This window comes from Scomber scombrus, chromosome 20, assembly GCF_963691925.1.
Source record: "Scomber scombrus chromosome 20, fScoSco1.1, whole genome shotgun sequence".
Lineage (NCBI taxonomy): Eukaryota > Metazoa > Chordata > Actinopteri > Scombriformes > Scombridae > Scomber > Scomber scombrus.
The window spans coordinates 5,083,287-5,091,135 of NC_084989.1; positions in this window are offsets into that span (position 1 = coordinate 5,083,287).

Below are 7,849 nucleotides of genomic sequence, written 5' to 3' on the forward strand. Positions count from 1 at the left end.
GTATGTACCACTGGAGGTACATGAGGAAATGTGTAATTTGCCCCCGTTAAAATTAACTGTCACAATATCTAATCAGATACAGTTAATGTGATGGTGAAATTTAGGGAAATGAAGCTCTTGCAGCAAACGTGTGGAAGCATGCCCACTTCCTGCACTCCTTTTACCGCGCGCGAGCACTTACATGCATAACATCATGCGGAAGAAGAAGCGGTTCCCGTCGCAGAAATAACTCATTTGCCGACGCGCTTTAATTCAAAGCCATCCTTTTTCCAAATGTGCTGTCATAGCTTGGGCGCATGGCAAACCAGCCTGTGTTCTCGCATGCATGGCAATGCTAAGTAAGCGTGTAAGTATTCCAAATGTCAGGCCGGTTCGTCGTTGTTATTAATGAGCTTCAGGCAAGCAGGAGTGGATCATTTTCCATGGAAATTCAATGCATTTTAAATAGCAGTGGATCAACATTCCAGACCAGGATTTACATAAGGTAATTGCAGGATGCTGAAAGTACCTTCGAGCTGGCAATGGATTTTTTTTCCCTTCTTACTTTCAGTAATACAATCAAGTCCATTAAGTAGGCAATAAATACAAGGCAAGACTGTATCAGCGCTCCATGACAGATAATGGCTCCTCTCCAGAATATCAATTTATTTACCCTCGGACAGTTACACATACCTTCTACTCCTCTTCACCTGCACAAGATGATTTGATGCAACTTCAATCCTATGCGGTATTCCCTCTTGCTGTCACTGAGGTTTTGCTGTTAGAGAAGGAGGGCTTGTTGGAGAATTGAGATGATGCCCCATGTTACACCCCTCTAAGGTCTACCTGCAGCAGCTGCTATGGGGGTCTTGGGAAATTAACTGTAAATAGAGAGTGAGAACACAAAGACAATAGCATCATTGCTGTATATATGCAGAGGTGGAAAGGGGATTTCAATCAGCTCAACACTCCTACTGTTGCTATGAAAATAAAAATACTTTTTTCCTCTTTGGCGTCGGCAACTGGTGGTTCTAACATCTTCCTCCAGGCTCCAGTATTAAATATATTGTCTGCCTTTTTCCATGAAGTGGAGTATCATGGGCCTTAGGTGGTAGTTAGCCTCTGTAGGTCTCTGACACATACTATTCAGCAGCTCATTAGAGGAATGGGCTGAGCTGGCTGACTGCCCCTACCTCACTCTGCACAAACACACTCCTCCCCTCCGAGACCTTGCGATTATGTGTTAGTGGCGTGTATGGGTTTTTTTGGGGCCGTTAAGTGATGATTACACTCAGAAAGTGCTCTGTGTATTTCTTTTAATTAAGACTGATGGAGGAACAAGGTGTAGCCGACAGCAAAGAAAAGGTTGCTTGCGCCCAGGTAGTCTAACCTGATGGAGATGTGAGGTTGGGGTTGGCCGTGATAAGAACTGACAGTGGGACAGGAAGAACTAGGTGCTCTGATTAATGTGAAAAAGGGAGAAGGGGGGTGGAGGGGTGGCTCTGTTTCCTTTTCTTTTTTTTCTTTCTTCTCCCTGTCTCATTAACACTGTTGGCTCTAGAATCTGTTAGCTAACAGCGCATGTATTCCCCCGGTGCAGCCTTTCTCCACTGAGGCTGTAATTAGGACATTTCATCCGCAGCCTTTTCAACACAGCTGTCTGATTGGAGGAAAGGCCCTGCGTAATTACAGAGGCCTCGGGCCCCCAATGCTGCCGGGGCGGAGGGAGGGAGGGGGGGGGGAGTACGGGTGGGGGGGGGGCCCCTAAACAAATCACAAACAAGAATTTAATTAAAGGATCAACAGCCTCACACGTGGACGTCTACATTTGATCAGAGAATTGTCGATGGTGAACCTTTCTGCTTCTGATTTGAAATGAAGTAGAAGTTTTCTTCCTCTCACCGCAGGTAGACCTTTCAGAGGGAGGGCTCCACTAGTTTGCCAGCTCTCTCATAAGCTCATTGGATTTGCTCCTGTGCCAACGTCTTACTTAATTAGCCTGCACATTTTTACGGGTATAAATCGCTTTTACATCACTGCCAACGGAGCGCACCGCAAAGTGGGTCGATCATATATTATGTTGATCCTCCTTGGCGCAGTTAAAGCCATACATTACATTTGAATTTGTCGAAGAGCTGAGGGCCTGTGGCATAATTCTTCTTTGTTGTGCTGTCAACGCTAATCTCTCCCCAGGGGTCTCAGCATCAGCTCTCTCTTTCTCTCTCTCCCTCTCTCTCGTCGCTGCCCCCAGATCGGATGAGTAAAGGGACGCAGGGATTGTGCCGAGCCAGGAGGGCACCCACACATCTCTCCATCACTCCACCGCCCCTCCCGATGCGTAAACCTGCCTCCCACCTTACCTAACTCCTTCATCAGCCAGCTCAAGGCCTCAACTCGGAGCGTTGTTGATGCAGTTTGACACATTTTGGGAAAATTTGCCAACGCCGTCACCATCAGAATTCACATAACTCTCTGTTGTTGCTTATAAAACCTCTCTCACCACAAATTAACCATCCACCACTTGTTTGTGTCTGTACAGGAATGTATTTATTCATTTCAAAGCTGAACTAGTTATTATATTTATAATAATAATGATTTAAATGACTGTATGCAATTGGAAAGGTTTTGCTTGTAGTGAAGAACCCACAGAAAATGATCAAGACTATCTGTTGTACCATCTTGCAGCTCATGTTTTGGTTTCCGTTTTGTTACAGTCTCATCAGCCTCATTTCCAGCAGCAGCAGGCAGCTGTCTTCCGTTAAAGTCAGCGACTACTCAGGGAACATAGTGCAGCTTTTGGCAGCTAAAGAACCAGGTATTGTTCTCAGGAGCTGGTGGAGACCAAAACAAAGCTAAAAGAGAGTGAATATTGGGCTTATGCCGGGTTCCATTTACCTCAGAAGTTGGAAATCGGAGCAGGGAATGACGTCACACCTGAGTTTGAAGTGTTCCAGTTTAGAAGTCAGAAAACCGGTTCAAGCCATGTTAGCCACTGATAGCAATACCAGTTGATAAAAATGCATTTTGCTGTATTTTGTTCATACAAACACTGTAGCAACATGTCCACAGATAGAAGGTGGACAGTGCTGTGTGTATGACTGGTTTAATAAGACACAAATAAGACAAAACTGCTAATAAACAGGATATTACTAAAACTTTCACACTATTGATGCACAGCCACAGCCATCTCGGATTTTGAGGTCGGGGCAGGTGAGGTTCTTCCGACCTTCCGAGTCAGAAATCAGACTTCAGGGCACATTCCAGTTGAAATTCCGACTTCTGAGTACAAATGTAATGCACCATTACATTCACCAGATGTTGAGTATGCAGAATGGGCAAATAACAGTTTTCTGCCAATGTTCACCATGTCAGTTTTATAACGTGATTGGATGTAAGTTATGAGGAAGTGTGAACAACTTGTTGTGCTGCAACCAAGTGACCGAAATCAATCAATAATTCAGGTTTAACTGCTACAAAAGGGATCATGTGTCCTATAGACCCTCACTCAAAGGTGTTCAGTTTAATCTTTATAATATACTGTGTGAAAATGACTCACTTGTACTAAACAGTTTTGTACTTGCAAAAAATGACTAATTCTTTCTTTCAAAGTTTTAAAAGATTTCTTGGTTCTTTTCTCTGGAGATGTGTCACCACTTCCCACAATTATTTTAAAATTGTTCCAGCTGATAAGTACTTCCTCTATTTATTGTTTTGTAGATATACTCAGATCCTTGAAGTATAAAAGTAGCCACTATGTTGGAGAAAAAGGGGTCTGGTAGAGTTCTCTTATATGAAGTGAAGTAGAAGTATAAAGTGTCACAAATCTCAAATTAGGGACTCATCGTCTCTGCACTTATGTCTATCTTCCTCCCTGAAGTACCTCTCCTTTGCCACTAGGGTGTAGTGAAGAACGCGGATTCAGCCTCTCCTCCGCGACCCAGATGCATACCTGCTCCAGGCTGCGCTGTGTATTCTCCTCGGATTAACTTCCCCAAACGTCCACCCTCCTCCTCCTCCTCATCTTCCTCCTCCTTTACCACCTCCACACGGGGAAAGGAAAAACAACTAGACACACTTGGCTTTTCGGAGCACAGCAAATCTGCTCTGACTGTGCTTGTAAACACACACACACACACACACACACACACACACACACACACACACACACACACAAAATCAAGGTTTTTTTTTGCCACTGTTTCTCTACAGTCCCCTCTGCATTAGCATGGAAGTCATCCATATTGATGCTTGATGATTCATGTGCTGCCAGCCTCTTTGTTTTATCTCTTTTTCCCCCCCTCTCTTGCCTCCTAACCCTCTTTCACCCGGGCAAAGCTTTCTGGGATCAGGAGGGGTGATTAAGGCGAGGAGAGACGGAGGAGTGGCCGACCGAGTAGACCCCAGGGTGGGTGGGGGTGGAAGCAGGCAGGTTTGTAGCCCCGGTCCCCCTGGTGATGAGGTGGAGCCTAATTGATTTGTCAATGTGGAGCCATCTGGCACAGAAAGATGGGGCTCCAACCTGTTCTCCTTCCTGAGGTGGGAGGGGGGGATGAGAGAGGGGGGGGGCATCAGGAGACATGGGTTGGATTACGCACACGACACACACACTGTGCTTGGGATTTCATGATATGTCTCCTGTTTTTACTTTTTCACCTCCGTTAAGGTAAAAGCGCGTCTTCCACCCCTTCTTCTGAATTTCTGGACCATCCTCCATGTGTGCCCCCCCCCCCCCCCCAACCCCCCGACCCTCCACCCTCCACCCTCCAGCACAAACTCAGTGACAGAAGGCACAACAGAGCCTGGAGGGATGGACCGCCGGACAAAAAGAAAACACACACACATCTCTTAACCTTCACACGGGGGCCGCGGTGGGTATCAAAACATCAAAAGGTCGAGGTGGACTGATGGACCGCCGGCACAGAAATGAGGCCTCCGGTGTCTTAATGAAAAAATCTGGAGGAAATGGGGACAGACGGAGACAGAGGGAGAGAATGGATGCTGCTCGCACTGATTAGAATCCTTCCTCATCAACTCCTTCCCCCCCCTTCATTTACCTCTATCATCCTTCCTCTGGCTGTGAGCCTCATTTTTGGGGTCGTTTTAAAGGTTACGATAAAGACAAGCAAATGAATGTCTGTTTGATTTACACACTTGGTAATGATAACTTTAGTGTCTGTCATGTCAGAGGATTTCGACACAGAAATCACAGTCGGATCATGTGTAACCTGCATATCGCTACTGACATGTGAAAAACCTCATAATTCAGATGTTGGCACTCTTCGGTTCACTTTAAGGAACGAAGGGGTGAGGATGAGCCACTTTGGCATCCCTGAAGCGAGGTGACGCCGTCTCCGAGTAAGATTTGTACCCACGTCTCAGGATGTCGTGCATCGCTGGAAATCTTCCTACTATTTCTAAAATAAACTTCTATCAAAAATACGACTGAGTCAAGTTGCCCAAGATGACAGGTGAAAAGATGAGGGGGCGAGGGGAGTGTAGCCGAGGCAGAAAACACTTTGAATGCACGCAAACCTTCAAATCTTCCCCTGATATGTATTGGAAAAGCGAGTATTTAATTTAATTTAAAATCTAACACACACACCTGCCAGACGAGCAAATTCTCTCTTTTCTGAAGTTGGTTGGATTCATCTGACTGTACATTACTTATCCAGCAACAGACAGCAGACAGACAAAGTTATCAACTAGATTAAACATGTGGTTTAACTAGGTGGCTGTGGCTCAGCTCAGTAGGTAGAGCGAGTGGTCCACCAATCAGAAGATCAGTAGTTTGATTCCCGGCTCCTCCAGTCCACATGTCGATGTGTCCTTGGGCAAGATACTTTGCCCCTAATTGCTCCTGATGGCTGCGCCAACCATGTATGAATGGTTGCTTCCTCCTGATGAGCAGGTTGGTACCCTGCGTGATAGCTCCTGTGTGAATGGGTGAATTGTGACATGTAGTGTAAAAGTGCTTTGAGTGGTCAGAAGACTAGAAAAGTAGAGTAGAGTAGGTGGACTTACATTCATCAGGTGGCCACAGACACAGTTCCAAATGACAGCTATCATCACTCCATGTCTTCTAAAAGTGTAAAAACTCTTTCTTAAAATTTTCACTACTTCAGCTTAAATTAGTGCTGTGTGACAGTTTGTGTCCTCTGTCCCCATGTTGCAAAAAAACAAAGTTACCGCAGGTTTAAAGTAGACATTGTACTTTTAGAACCACAGTACAGCAGGTCATAGAAAACATGGTGACACTTAGATTGTTTTGTCTGCATGGCAGCGTTTGTACGTGTGTTTCAGCATCTGTCTTCCATCCTTTGCAATAGAAAATCCACTCTGTAGAATTGCTATAATCCAGTCAACAGTAATGAAAATTGCCAATAATTCACAGTATTAATAAACATCATTATCAGGGCGCCTTGGTGGCCTGGTGGTTAAGGTGCTGGCTATGAACTGCAGGAACCTTTGTTGTGTCATTTCCCATCTCTCACTCCTCCCATTTCCTGTCTGCCATCTCTTTATAATGTTGCAATCAAATACAGGCTAATAACAATAATAATAATCATTATTATCATAGCAACAAGCTGCTCCAGGCCTTCTACCATCTAACATGCATCATTCAGCAATTCAGAGCTAAATTCATGCTAAGAGTTCACATCATTTTGTGAATGGGTATCTTGCTTAGACACAAGAATCATGCTTTCTTCAATCTGAAATATTCACACTGAATAAAAAATGACCTCATTACCATGTGCTCCCCTCCATCACTGGGTAAGTAAAGTGAAGGACACACAACCACTTATGTCTGCAGTTTACATACTCATGCTCAATTTCCCCACTGGCTAAAATCACCACTTTTCATTCTACAGTATTTTTAGCTAGACTTGAGAACTCTTTAAAAGCCTCTTTAGGAAAACGTAAATTCAGAAACCAAGTGAGGCTTTTAGTTTCTGACATTTTTTTGCAATACAAAGTTTTTTATAAACAAGCAGTTATATGAAATTATCACACACAAAAAAAGACCCCACTTCCTTTTTTCCTATCTGTCTCTAATTGGCAAACAGAGACTCCTTTGATTATTTTTCCACTTTTTACATGGTTATGTAAAAAGCTCTGGAGCCCGCGTCTTAGACACAACAGCGGCTCAGCCAGAGTTGTGTGTGTGCTGTTAGCAGAAGGGGGAGGAAGACCAAAACTGTTGATAATCACTGGATTCAAAACAACAGGTGCTTTCCAAGCCTCTCGGCCCGATTAGCTGGAGGGAGAAGCGGGGGGAAACACATATTTGAGGGGGAAATGTGTGAGCGTGGAAATAGAGAAACCTTGTGAGGAGGAGGAGGAGGAGGAGGAGGAGAGGAATGAGTGGAATGAGTGGATGGAGACTGTGAAGGAGTGAGAGTGCGTGTGTATAGAGAGGTAAATGGTATTGGTGGTATTGAAGGAGTTGTGAGGACTAAAAAGTGGCTAAAGCACAAAATATCCCCTCTTTGAAGCTGTGCTCACACTCCCGTGAAACATGCACACACACTCACACACGCACACACACTCACACACACACACACTGACAACTCCCAGCAGAGTCAGACAAAGGCCAAGGTTAAAGGTCACCTCTACGAGCCGTGTATACCTGGGGAGGAGCCAAAGGTCGAGCACAACGGGACGCAGATACTGGACACATTCCTAATAAGGGCAATGGATGAGAAGGAGGGGGCACTACAAAAAACCTCAAAAAAGAAGGGAGACAAGACAGAGAGAGAGAGAGAGAGAGAGAGAGAGGAGAGAGAGAGAGAGAGATGAGAGAGAGAGAGAGATGAGAGAAGAGGAGAGAGAGAGCGAGAGATGAGAGAGAGCGAGAGAGAGAGATGAGAGA